The following is an 11,606-nucleotide window of genomic DNA, read 5'->3' as shown; positions in this document are numbered from 1 at the left end:
CTGCCCTGCCCTTCTCCCTCTGCAGCCCTTGCTTGTTTGCCCCGCCCTTGCCTCTGCAGTCAGCCCCTAGGTTCCCTGTCCTACTTCCAGCCTGGTTCTCCCCCCTCCCTATGTGATAGCCCTACCCCAACTGGCCCCTTACTCAGTGCGCCCATGTCCCCTCCCATGCGCTTGTGCCCTTCCCCCATTTGAGTTTGCCCCGACCTCACTACACTCTCCCAATGTTGTTATGACCCCCCTCCCCTAGTGCAGCTAGAGGAGCCGGTTTTCTACTCCGAGTCGGTGACTGTCCCCCACAAGCCCTTCAAAGCCCCCCCGTCCAGCCCATCCCCTTTGGCGCCCTCCTACCCTGCCTGCAGCCTAGCGGGGAGGAGTGGTTGACCTGCCTCCCCCTTCCCCTCCTCTTCCCGGTGTCCTTCCCTCCCTCCCTACTCATTATGGCGGGGGATATGTCGGGTGGGGCCCCTCCAGCAGCCCCAGATACCCCTCCCCCGCCTGCCCCTCCGTCACCCACCCGAGCCTCTACCTCAGCCGCCGCTGCCGAACCACCTGTCACCGCCCCCGCCGGGGTGCCGGCAGCGGCGGGCACCGGGGTGACCTCCGTTGCTGCCACGTCCCTCCCCCCCTTAGATTCTGGGGGAGCCCCCCCAGCCGGTGGGAAGGGCCGGGGTAGGAAGAAGGGGAAGGGCCCTGCCAAAAAATCCAGGCCCTCCATGGCAGGGACTGCCCTCACTGCCGCGGCCCCGCCACCGGCCGCGGCCTCCCACCCCGCTGCTCCTTCCACCGGCTCTGCGGGTGTCCCTCCCCCGGCCCCCAGGGCGTACGCCCAGGTGGCGGCAGCCCCCCCGCCCACCGTTACGTCATCTCTCCCGCCCGCCGCCTCCGCTACCATCTACAGCGGCCGGGGCCCCTTTCCCACCATGACCAGGAAGCACGGCGTCCGTTGCCTCCTGGTGCCCGCCTCGCCCCACGTGGAGACCTACGTGCGGGCGTTGGCGAGGGTGGTGGGGCCCACGGCCATTGTGGCGGCCTCCAAAATGTACGGGAAGGTGGTCTTCTTCCTGGCATCGGAGGCTGCCGCCCAGGAGGCGGTGGAGAAGGGCCTGGCGGTGGGGGGCGTGTTCGTCCCCCTCGAGCCACTGGACGACCTGGGCGTCCGCCTGGTCCTGACTTCCGTCCCTCCCTTCCTTCCTAATGCCGCCCTGTTACCTGCCCTCTCTACCCTGGGGAAGCCCATCTCGGTTTTAAGCCCTCTCCCCTTGGGCTGCAAGGACCCCGCCCTCCGTCACGTCCTCTCGTTTCGCCGGCAGGTGCAGCTGCAACTGCCGCCGGCGGCGTGTGACGGAGAGGTGCTTGAGGGGTCCTTTTTGATCCCCTACCAGGGGGCCCAATACCGGGTGCATTATTCCACAGGGGAGGCCCGGTGCTACCTTTGCCGGGCGATGGGGCACGTCCGGAGGGACTGCCCCTTGGCCCGGCAAGGAGAGGCATCCGGGACCCCCGAGCCCCAGCAGGGCGCTGGCCCCGTCATCGCCAGCGCCCCTGGCTGCCCGGCGCCCGAAGCCGCCCCTCCTCCCATCCAGTCCATCACTGCTCCCGCTCGGGCCCAAGGGGCACTGCCCCCAGCACGCCCAGATGAGCGGGAGAGCCCCGCCTCTGCTGCCTGCAACTCGGCGGGGCCCCTAGAGGAGGGTGCGGCAGGGATGCCGCCTAGCGTGGGAGAGGGCCCACCCCAGGGGGACTCTTCCCTCCCTTTTTCCGCCCCACCGCTGCCTCCCACGGTCCCTGAGCCATCATCCTTGCCCCCTGACCCGACCCCTGTTAGCCAGCCCCCCGATGATGCCATGGAGGGCTGGGCCCTAGTCCAGGGGAAGCGGGGCAAGTGGAGGGCTCGAGCTCCGCTCCTCTCCACTGATGCGGAAGCCCCCCGGAAGACCAGAAGGTGGGGTGCCAATGCCGAGCCCTCTGCCTTGCCCGCAGGCGCATACCATCCCCTGGCGCCGGCTGGGGAAGACGTGGCAGCATGGGAGGGCAGAACCGTCCCTTCCTTAGAGTCTCTTCCCCCCCCAAGGACCCCGATGTAGCCCCACCTGCCCCATTACCATCCACAACCCCCGTGAGCCTCGGGGCGAGTGTCGCCTCGGGCACTAGCGTGGAGACCTCCGGGGTGGCGGAAGGAGAGCTCCCCTCCATTTATGAGGAGATCGAGGCCCTGGGTCTGACCCCAGTCACCCAGGGGGAGGACGACCCTCTGCTAGCGGGCCTCGATCTGAGCGACCTCACCCCGGCCCCGCCTTCCCCATGTCCCCTTCCCCTAACTGCTACCTTTGCTCCCGCCTCCGAGGGTTCCCTGGGCTCCTCCATCTGCCCGGCCGTGGGTGGCACCACGCTGTTAGCCGCCGAGCCCACCGGGGCGACTGCTGGTGCACTGCGGCTGGGACCCGAGCCCCACGGGTTGCCCCTCGAGGGCGTGGGGCGACTGATCTCCTCCCCTGGCGGGGACCCCACTGACGGTGCTGGGACTATTATGCCGGCGCCAGAGCCCAGCATCATAGAGGGTTCCCTAGCCCGCCCCCAGAGCCTGATCGAGAGGGGCCTTTTTCCAAGGCCTTGGCTCCTGGAGCCGTGGATCCCACCTTTGCCCCTCTCCCTGGCTCTGCACCCAACCCTTGCCTTGCCCTCACTCCGGATCCCTGCCCTGCCTCCGATGTCAACCCCGCCCCTGTTCCCCCCACTTCCCGTGCTATCATTGCTGCCCCTGGGGCCATCATCTCCTCGCTCCTAGAGGATAGCCCCCAGGGAGCGGCTTCTGTATTCCCCAGTCCCGACTCACTAGGGGCTGCCACCTTCCCTCCGCCGCCCCCACTCGAGCCAGGGTTTGAGGGGGGCTGCGTGGCGCCAGCCCATCAGGCGCCACGTCGGGGGTCTGCCCCTTGTCTGCCCATTTCGGTGGGCCACGGGGGTGTGTCGGTAATCCCCCCGGAGGACAGCCGGGGGCTAGTGGCCCCGGCCCCCCATACGCTGCGGGAGGAGCTGCGGGAGTTCCTAGAGGATGTCCGGGGCTCCCGTAATAAGGTGCAGCTCGCCCTGCAGCGATGGGGGGATTTCCATCTCATCCTCCGGGCCACGAGGGCCCTCATGGGGGAGGGGAAAAGGACCGGGAAGCAGGCTGCCATGACTTACCAGCGGGTCCGCCTCTTCCGTGACTCCCTAATTACCTACGGGGTAGGTCACGGATTGTTGCCCGGCCCATTGGAAACCGCGAGCGTCCCTGCCGGTGAGGATCCCCCCCCAGCCCTCCTCATGGAACCTCTTTCCATCGTCACGTTAAACACCCGGGGCTGTAGGATGGGTCTCCGCAGGTGCCAGGTGCTCTCCTTCCTTCGGGAGGGGGGGTACTCTGTGATTTTCCTGCAGGAGACCCATACGGATCCGGCTGCCGAAGCTAGCTGGCGGCTGGAATGGGGGGACAAGGTCTACTTTAGCCATCTCACAGTTCGTACGGCTGGAGTGGCGACCCTGTTCTCCCCCGACCTACGGCCCGAGGTGCTGGGGGTTGCCGAGGCTGTGCCGGGCCGCCTGCTGCACCTCCGGGTCCGTTTGGAGGGGCTCGTGGTCAATCTTGTCAACATCTATGCCCCGACATCGGGCCCGGAGCTGCTACGTTTCTTTCAGCAGGCGTCCGCCTTCTTCGTCACTTTGGATCCTCACGAGTGCCTGGTCCCGGGCGGGGACTTCAATACAACCCTCGAGGAGCGGGACCGCTCGGGGACCGAGCATTGCCCGGCCGCCGCGGACGTCCTCCGGGAGATAGTCGACCATCACTCCCTGGTGGACGTCTGGCGCGACCACCACCCGGACGACGCCTCGACGTTCACCTTTGTCCGGGTGGAGGCCCGTCGGTCGCGCTACTCCCGGTTGGACCGCATCTATTTATCACGTTTCCATCTCTCACAGGCCCACTCCTCCAGCGTCCGGCCAGCCCCATTCTCCGATCATCACCTGGCTACCGTGACGGTCTCTCTCTGTGCAGAGAGGCCGGGGCCGGCCTATTGGCATTTTAATAACAGCTTGTTGGAGGATGTGGGCTTTGTGGCGTCCTTCCGGGAGTTCTGGTTGCCCTGATGAGGGCAGCGGCGTGCCTTTCCCTCGGCGGGGCGGTGGTGGGACCTAGGGAATGTGCGCGCCCGGCTCTTCTGCCGTGACTACACCCGAGGCGCCAGCCGACGGAGGGATGCGGCGATAGGGCAGTTGGAACGGGAGGTCTTAGAGCTGGAGAGGCGTCTGGCCACCAGCCCCGAGGATCCATCCCTCTGCAGGGCGTGCCGGGAGAAGCGGGAGGAGCTCCGGGCCCTCGAGGACCATCGGGCCCAGGGTGCTTTTGTTCGATCCCGCATCCGCCTCCTTCGGGAGATGGATCGCGGCTCCCGCTTCTTCTACGCCCTGGAGAAAGAGGGGGGCCAAGAAGCACATCACCTGCCTCCTCGCAGAGGACGGCACCCCCCTCACGGATCCGGTGGAGATGTGCGGGAGGGCCAGGGCCTTCTATGGAGGCCTTTTCTCCCCGGATCCGACCGATCCTAACGCTTGCAGAGTGTTCTGGGACCAACTCCCGACGGTCAGCGCGGGCGACCGAGACCGGCTAGAGCTGCCTCTCACTCTGGCCGAGTTCTCTGAAGCCCTCCGCCGCATGCCCACCAATAAATCTCCGGGCATGGACGGGCTGACCGTGGAGTTCTACCGCGCATTCTGGGACGTCCTCGGCCCAGACTTAGTTACCGTCTGGGCCGAGTCTTTGCAGAGCGGGGTCCTCCCTCTTTCGTGCAGGCGAGCCGTGCTCGCCTTATTGCCAAAGAAGGGGGACCTCCGCAATTTACGAAATTGGCGTCCCGTCTCGTTCCTCAGCACGGACTACAAGGTCGTAGCGAAAGCCATCTCGCGGCGGCTAGGGTCCGTGCTGGCGGACATGATCCACCCAGACCAGACCTACACAGTCCCGGGCCACACCATCTTCGACAACCTGTATCTGGTCCGGGACCTTTTGGAACTCGGGTGTACGGATGGTCTGTCGTTCGCCCTCCTGTCCCTGGATCAGGAGAAGGCGTTCGACAGGGTGGATCATGGGTATCTTCTGGGCACTCTGCGAGCATTTGGCTTGGGTCCCCAGTTTGTGGGTTTTCTCCAGGTGCTGTACGCCTCCGCAGTGTGTCTGGTCAGGCTCAACTGGACCCTGACCGAACCAGTCAGCTTCGGGCGAGGAGTACGGCAGGGGTGCCCCCTCTCGGGCCAGCTGTACGCTCTGGCGATCGAGCCCTTCCTCTGCCTCCTCCGCAGGAAGTTGACGGGGTTGGTCCTACAGGAGCCGGAGCTGCGGCTGGTCCTGTCGGCATACGCTGACGATGTACTCCTCGTGGTCCAGGATCCGGGTGACTTGGCGCGGGTGGAGGCTTGCCAGGCTGTGTACTCAGCAGCCTCCTCCGCCCAGGTCAACTGGGTCAAGAGCTCTGGCTTGGTGGTAGGGGATTGGCGGCAGGCGAGCTCCCTCCCACCCGCGCTTCAAGCCATCCGGTGGAGCGCGGGTCCGCTGCTCTATTTCGGCGTTTACCTTTCTGCCACGCATCAGTCTCCGCCGGAGAACTGGCAAGGTTTAGAGGGCAGGGTGGTAGAGCGGCTCCGGAGATGGACAGGACTGCTCCGGTGTCTGTCCTTTCGAGGGCGGGCACTGGTGCTCAATCAACTAGTCCTGTCCATGCTCTGGTACCGGCTCAACACCCTGGTTCCGGCCCTGGATTTCCTGGCCAACCTCCGGAAATTGATTCTGGAGTTCTTCTGGTCAGGACTGCACTGGGTCTCTGCAGGGATTCTCCATCTGCCCCTGGAGGAGGGAGGGCAGGGCCTGAAGTGTCTCCGCACTCAGGTCCATGTCTTCCGCCTCCAGGCCCTGCAGAGGCTCCTTTATGGTGCAGGTAGTCCAGCATGGAGCATATTGGCGCACGCCTTCCTGTGCCGCCTCCGAGGGCTCCGATATGACCGGCAGCTCCTTTATCTCCATCCGAGGGGTCTTCCGCGAGACCTCTCCGGGCTGCCGGTCTTCTACCAGGACCTCCTCCGGACCTGGAAACTCTTTGCAGCGACCAGGTCCGTGGCGGCCTCCGTGGGGGAAGATCTCCTCGCGGAGCCCCTGCTACACAACCCCTACCTCCGTGTTCAGGAGGCGGAGTCCCCCTCGGTGCACCAGAGGTTGGTCCTGGCAGAAGTCACCAAAGTCGGAGACCTCCTGGACTACGACCAGGGAGACTGGCTGGATCCCCTGACGCTCGCTCAGCGCGTGGGGCTCTCCAGACCTCATACCGCCCTGCACGTACTTCAGGAGGTGAGGGCCGCTTTGCTGCCTGCTGCTCGGATTTACCTCGACCGGGTCCTGCGAGAGGGCGCGCCCCGCCCACCCTCCACCCCAGGCCCTCCGGACCTTTTCATCGGGCCCCTGCCCCGTGGACCCGCTGCCCCCCCCCCCCCCCCGCCCCTTCACCGTGAGCTGGCTGCATGAGCTGCAGCCGGTCCGGTTCCAGACCGTGCCAAAACAACATCTCTACGTGCTCGTGCTCCACACCCTTCATGTCCTCACCGTCGCGTCCCGCCCTGACACAAAGTGGCGGAATCTCCTGCCACCTCTAGAGGGTGAGGAGCCCCGGTGGGCCAGCCTCTATCCCACCTTAGTCCCGAGGCCCGCCGGGGATATCAGTTGGCGGCTCCTTCACGGGGCTGTGAGCACGAGCGTGTACTTGGCGCCGTTTACCCCAATCCCGGACACCTGCCCATTTTGTGGCATGAGAGAAATCCTGGCGCACGTCTACCTGGAGTGTGCCAGGTTGCAGCCCCTATTCCGGCTCCTCACCAATATTTTGTTAAGGTTTTGGTTGCACTTTTCTCCTCACCTTCTTATTTACGCACTCCCTGTCCATGGCCCCACTAAGTCGCGGGACCTCCTGGTCAACCTCCTCCTGGCCCTGGCTAAAGTGGCCATCTATAAAACCAGGGTGAGGAGGTTGGCCGATGGAGTCTCCTGCGACTGCGGGGCCTATTTCCGATACTCCATCCGTTCACGCCTCCGGGCAGAGTTCCTCTGGGCGGCATCCACCGACTCCCTTGACGCCTTAGAGGAGCGGTGGGCGCTGTCCGGGGTTCTCTGCTCGGTGTCCCCGTCCGGTTCCCTTCTTTTGACCCTTTGACCGCACTCCCGTCCCTGTTCTTCATTAGTTGTCCCCTGTAATTATTTGGCTTCCAGGTCCTGTGGATCTCCCCCTTTAGCAGTGGGCGAGCTTTGCCCGCCCACTTCCTGGATCCCAATAGGACCAGATTCCTGTACCCCACTGGTCTGGGTCTGTCACAGAAGAGAAAAATGGCAAAATCTGCTTCCATTTAGAATTCAGTTTCACTTCAGAAAACTTAAGAACCATTTGAAATCAGAGGTTCTTCTGATATACCTCTGGCCTGGAGGATTGACTCATATTTCTTGGCTCTTCCTTCACTAGCTTTGATGTTCCTGTGACCGGTACTGATACTTAATTTGTAAATTCAGTGCCTTTTCTGATCATCTTTGACCTCCCTGGTCTTCTCTGATTATCCCTTGGTCCGCTTGGCTGCCCTCCAGTGCTCCTACATGCTTTAAACCTGCTTGACTTGGGGTAACTTTTACAGCCAAAACCAGCAACAAGTATTCACTTTTTGAAAACACACAGTTGTCATGAGCATGGTGCATTCAGAGGAACCATATGAAGGTCTCTGAAATTTCCTTAAAAAACAACAACCCACAACATAGGTTGTCCATCACAGAATCTCACTAGGATGAACGGAAAGTAGAGGAGAGATGCTTCCGACAGATAAGAGACATAATTATCAGATGGGAAAAAATAAATGCATTTTTCTGCTTCCATCGTTTGTTGGGAATATAGCAGAGTGTTATTAACTCACAAACAGATGATTTGACAAATTAGCTAATTTATTTCAGTGTACTACAGCCTTACCATAAATTAAGTTCACATCCAATTTATCCTTGTTTATGTGACAAAGTGTTCACAGAGATAATGGATGGTAAGTGTCACAAGTCCATGCTACTATTGCTCAGACAACTGTCCCATATAACATAATTTGCTAGATGCTAATGTCCTGCAATAACCCTTACATTATTTTAAATCCCAAATTCAATGATGACTGTGAAATCATTTGACAGGGAGAGCACAGGGACATTGGGAAAAGATGGAGATTTGCAGCCATTTGGCCACTAGGGGCAAAACGTTTACTTAAGAGCTGAAAGGGGTAAAAGATCCACGGAGGACGTGCTATGGCTATTGTTAGAGATGTGTTCAGCATGTCTGGACCTGTGTTGCTGCCTTCTCCTTGTGTCATAAATATAAAGGGAAGGGTAACCACCTTTCTGTTTACAGTGCTATAAAATCCCTCGTGGCCAGAGGCAAAATCCTTTCACCTGTTAAGGGTTAAGAAGCTAAGGTAACCTTGCTGGCTCCTGACCCAAAATGACCAATGAGGGGACAAGATGCTTTCAAATCTGGAGGCGGGGGGAAAGGCTTTTGTCTGTCTGTGTGATACCTTTGCTGGGAACAGATCAAGGATGCAAGCCCTCCAACTCCTGTAGAGTTAGTAAGTAATCTAGCTAGAAAATCAGTTAGGTTTTCTTTTGTTTTTTTTGACTTGTGAAGTTCGCTGTGCTGGAGGGAATGTGTATTCCTGTTTTTGTGTCTTTTTGAAACTTAAGGTTTTGCCTAGAGGGATTCTCTATGTTTTGAATCTGACTGCCTGTAAGATTATCTTACACTCTGATCTTACAGAGTTGTTCTATCTTTTTTTTTTTGTTTGTTCTTCTACTAAAGTTCTGATTTTTAAGAATCTGATTGGGATTTTGGGTCTTAAAAATCCAAGGCTGGTTTGTGCTCATCTTGTTTATTCTCAAGCCTCCCTAGGAAAGGGGATGTAAGGGCTTAGGGGGATATTTTGGGGAAATAGGAACTCCAAGTTGTCCTTTTCCTGTTCTTTGTCTAAATCACTTGGTGGTGGCAGCATACTGTTCAAGGACAAGGCAAAGTTTGTGCCTTGGGAAAGTTTTTAACCTAAGCCAGTAAAAATAATCTTAGGGGGTCTTTCATGCGGGTCCCCACATCTGTACCCCAAAGTTGAGAGTGAGGAAGGAACCTTTGACATGGTGGCAGAGCGGTGGGATCATTTTGAACCAGAGATCATTTTGAACCAAAAGCACAGACCTGAAGAGGATTTTTTTTAACTGAAAGCAGTTAGAGTTTTTTTCTGTCCCTTTGCCTGGAGGCAGAGGTGTTAGTAGTTTTAACAAAAGGATTTTTCTGTAGGCTGGGCACAGCTATCAGAGGCAAAGGTATCAGGTTACAGCACAGCTAATTTACAAGCCAAAACAAAGAAAACCTAACACATTTTCTAACTAGATTACTTACTAACTTTAAAGGAGTTGGAGGCTTGCATCCTTGATCTGTTCCCGGCAAAGGTATCACACAGACAGACAAAACCCTTTGTACCCCCCGCCCCAGCTTTTGAAAGTATCTTGTCTCCTCATTGGTCATTTTGGTCAGGTGCCAGCGAGGTTACCTTAGCTTCTTAACCCTTTACAGGTGAAAGGATTTTGCCTCTGGCCATGAGGGATTTTATAGCACTGTACACAGAAAGGTGGTTACCCTTCCCTTTATATTTATGACACAAGGAGAAGTCAGCAACAAAGGTCCAGATAGGCTGAACAAGCACTGAGGGTGTGGTCCTGAGAAAAGCTTAGAGAGTGTGCTTTTGGGCTGGTGCTGATTTGTCAGGGGCGTGAAGCTGAGAGTAAATTAACTATCTTCTGTTTGATTCTTGCTGTTGTCAGGGAAACAAGACATCGCACATTCTTTGTAAATAAAGAATATTGCAACAAAAATGCCTGACTCCATAATCAATTTCTCCACCTAACAGAAACAAAGTGCAGGGTCTCAAACATTGACTGAAACCCCATAGGGTAGCAATACAAACAGCTAAAAACAGATTAGAATTTCCAACTGATCAAAAATGGCAATATGGGAAGAATTTATTTCCTCTCCTCCAAAACAAGGTGTAACTAGTTGTTCTGAAGTCCCACCTTATCTGTTTCAATGGCTGAACTGATGCCCTAGTTGATCTAAATCATTATCCAGGGCAACTTCTAATGCATTGGATAATGTCAGTTTCCCCAGTTGTTCAGTAATAAAAAACCTAATTCTCTTTAGGATGATTACTCACATGTCAAAATACCCAAGTGAGTAAATGAATGTAGTGACTTTCTCTTGTTAGATTTCTGAAGTAAATTAAACAAATTAAACTCAAAAGGGACGTTTCGGCCCAAAGTCTATGCTGGCTTCTGTAGGTGTATATCCTGATGAAGCCACTAACTGGCAGAAAGTCGCCCAGTGAGAAGAGGAGATGGTCTCATACCCCACTTTTCTAAGAGGATGCAGGAGACTGCATAACCACAAACTTGGGAGATACTTGTCTAGAAGGTGCTGTATGAGGATTTAGTGATTCAGCAGATGCCTTCAGCAGCCTCTGCCAACAGGTGCTTTATGTGTTGAAAGCTGCACTTAGGAAACCGTTCACCGTGCATAACAACAGTGTTGAACCTACAAATTATGAACAGTACGAAATATTTCAATAAAGAATACCTTCTACTGGCCTGTATCAGTGGTTCTCAACCAGGGGTACACATACCACTGAGGGTACACAGAGGTCTTCTAGGGGGTACATCAACTCATTTAGATATTTGCCTAATATTTCAACAGGCTACATAAAAAGCACTAGCAAAGTCAGTACAAACTAATGTTTCATACAGACAATGATTTCTTTATATACTATATATACTATACACTGAAATGTAAGGACAATATTTGTATTCCAATTGATGTATCTTATAATTATGTGGTAAAAATGCAAAAGCAAGCAATTTTCAGTAATAGTGTGCCACTTTTGTATTTTTCCATCTGATTTTGTAAGCAAGTAGTTTTTACGTGAGGTGAAACTTGGGGTATGCAAGACAAATCAGACTCCTGAAAGGGGTACGGTTGAGAGCCACTGCTTTATCTGAACTATGTTCATATAAACTAATATAAGTAACTGTTACTTAGAATTATCATTACACTATGAAGCTCCCAACCATAACATAAAACTGTTCCAATCTCCTGAAAACAATAAAAATAGGACAGCAGCAGTTCTACCTCCTACCCTTCCTGTGGGTGAATTTCGTCTGAGGTGCTGGGGACAGCTCCCAGCACTCTGCAACAGCTTCAATGAATCTGGTTGACATAAATGTGGATCTGTGAATCCATCAATGCTAAAGTTAAAGCTACTTGGGGAGGGGGGGAATCATTAACCAGAGGAAAAGAATTGAAGTAAAACAAAATTAAATAATAAAGCAATGTCCTTTTACCCTGCTAATCAGAACTATGGGGTAGTATGCATCAGACTAATGGCTAGACAGGAAATCATTTGCAGGTAGCTTGAATGGCTCATCAAGATTTTATTTATTCTCTCACGACACAGTGGACTCGAAAACATTCTTCACA

The sequence above is a fragment of the Chelonia mydas genome, chromosome 2 (genome assembly GCF_015237465.2).
Source record: "Chelonia mydas isolate rCheMyd1 chromosome 2, rCheMyd1.pri.v2, whole genome shotgun sequence".
Taxonomy (NCBI): Eukaryota; Metazoa; Chordata; order Testudines; family Cheloniidae; genus Chelonia; species Chelonia mydas.
Note: the sequence above shows the minus strand (reverse complement) of the source record.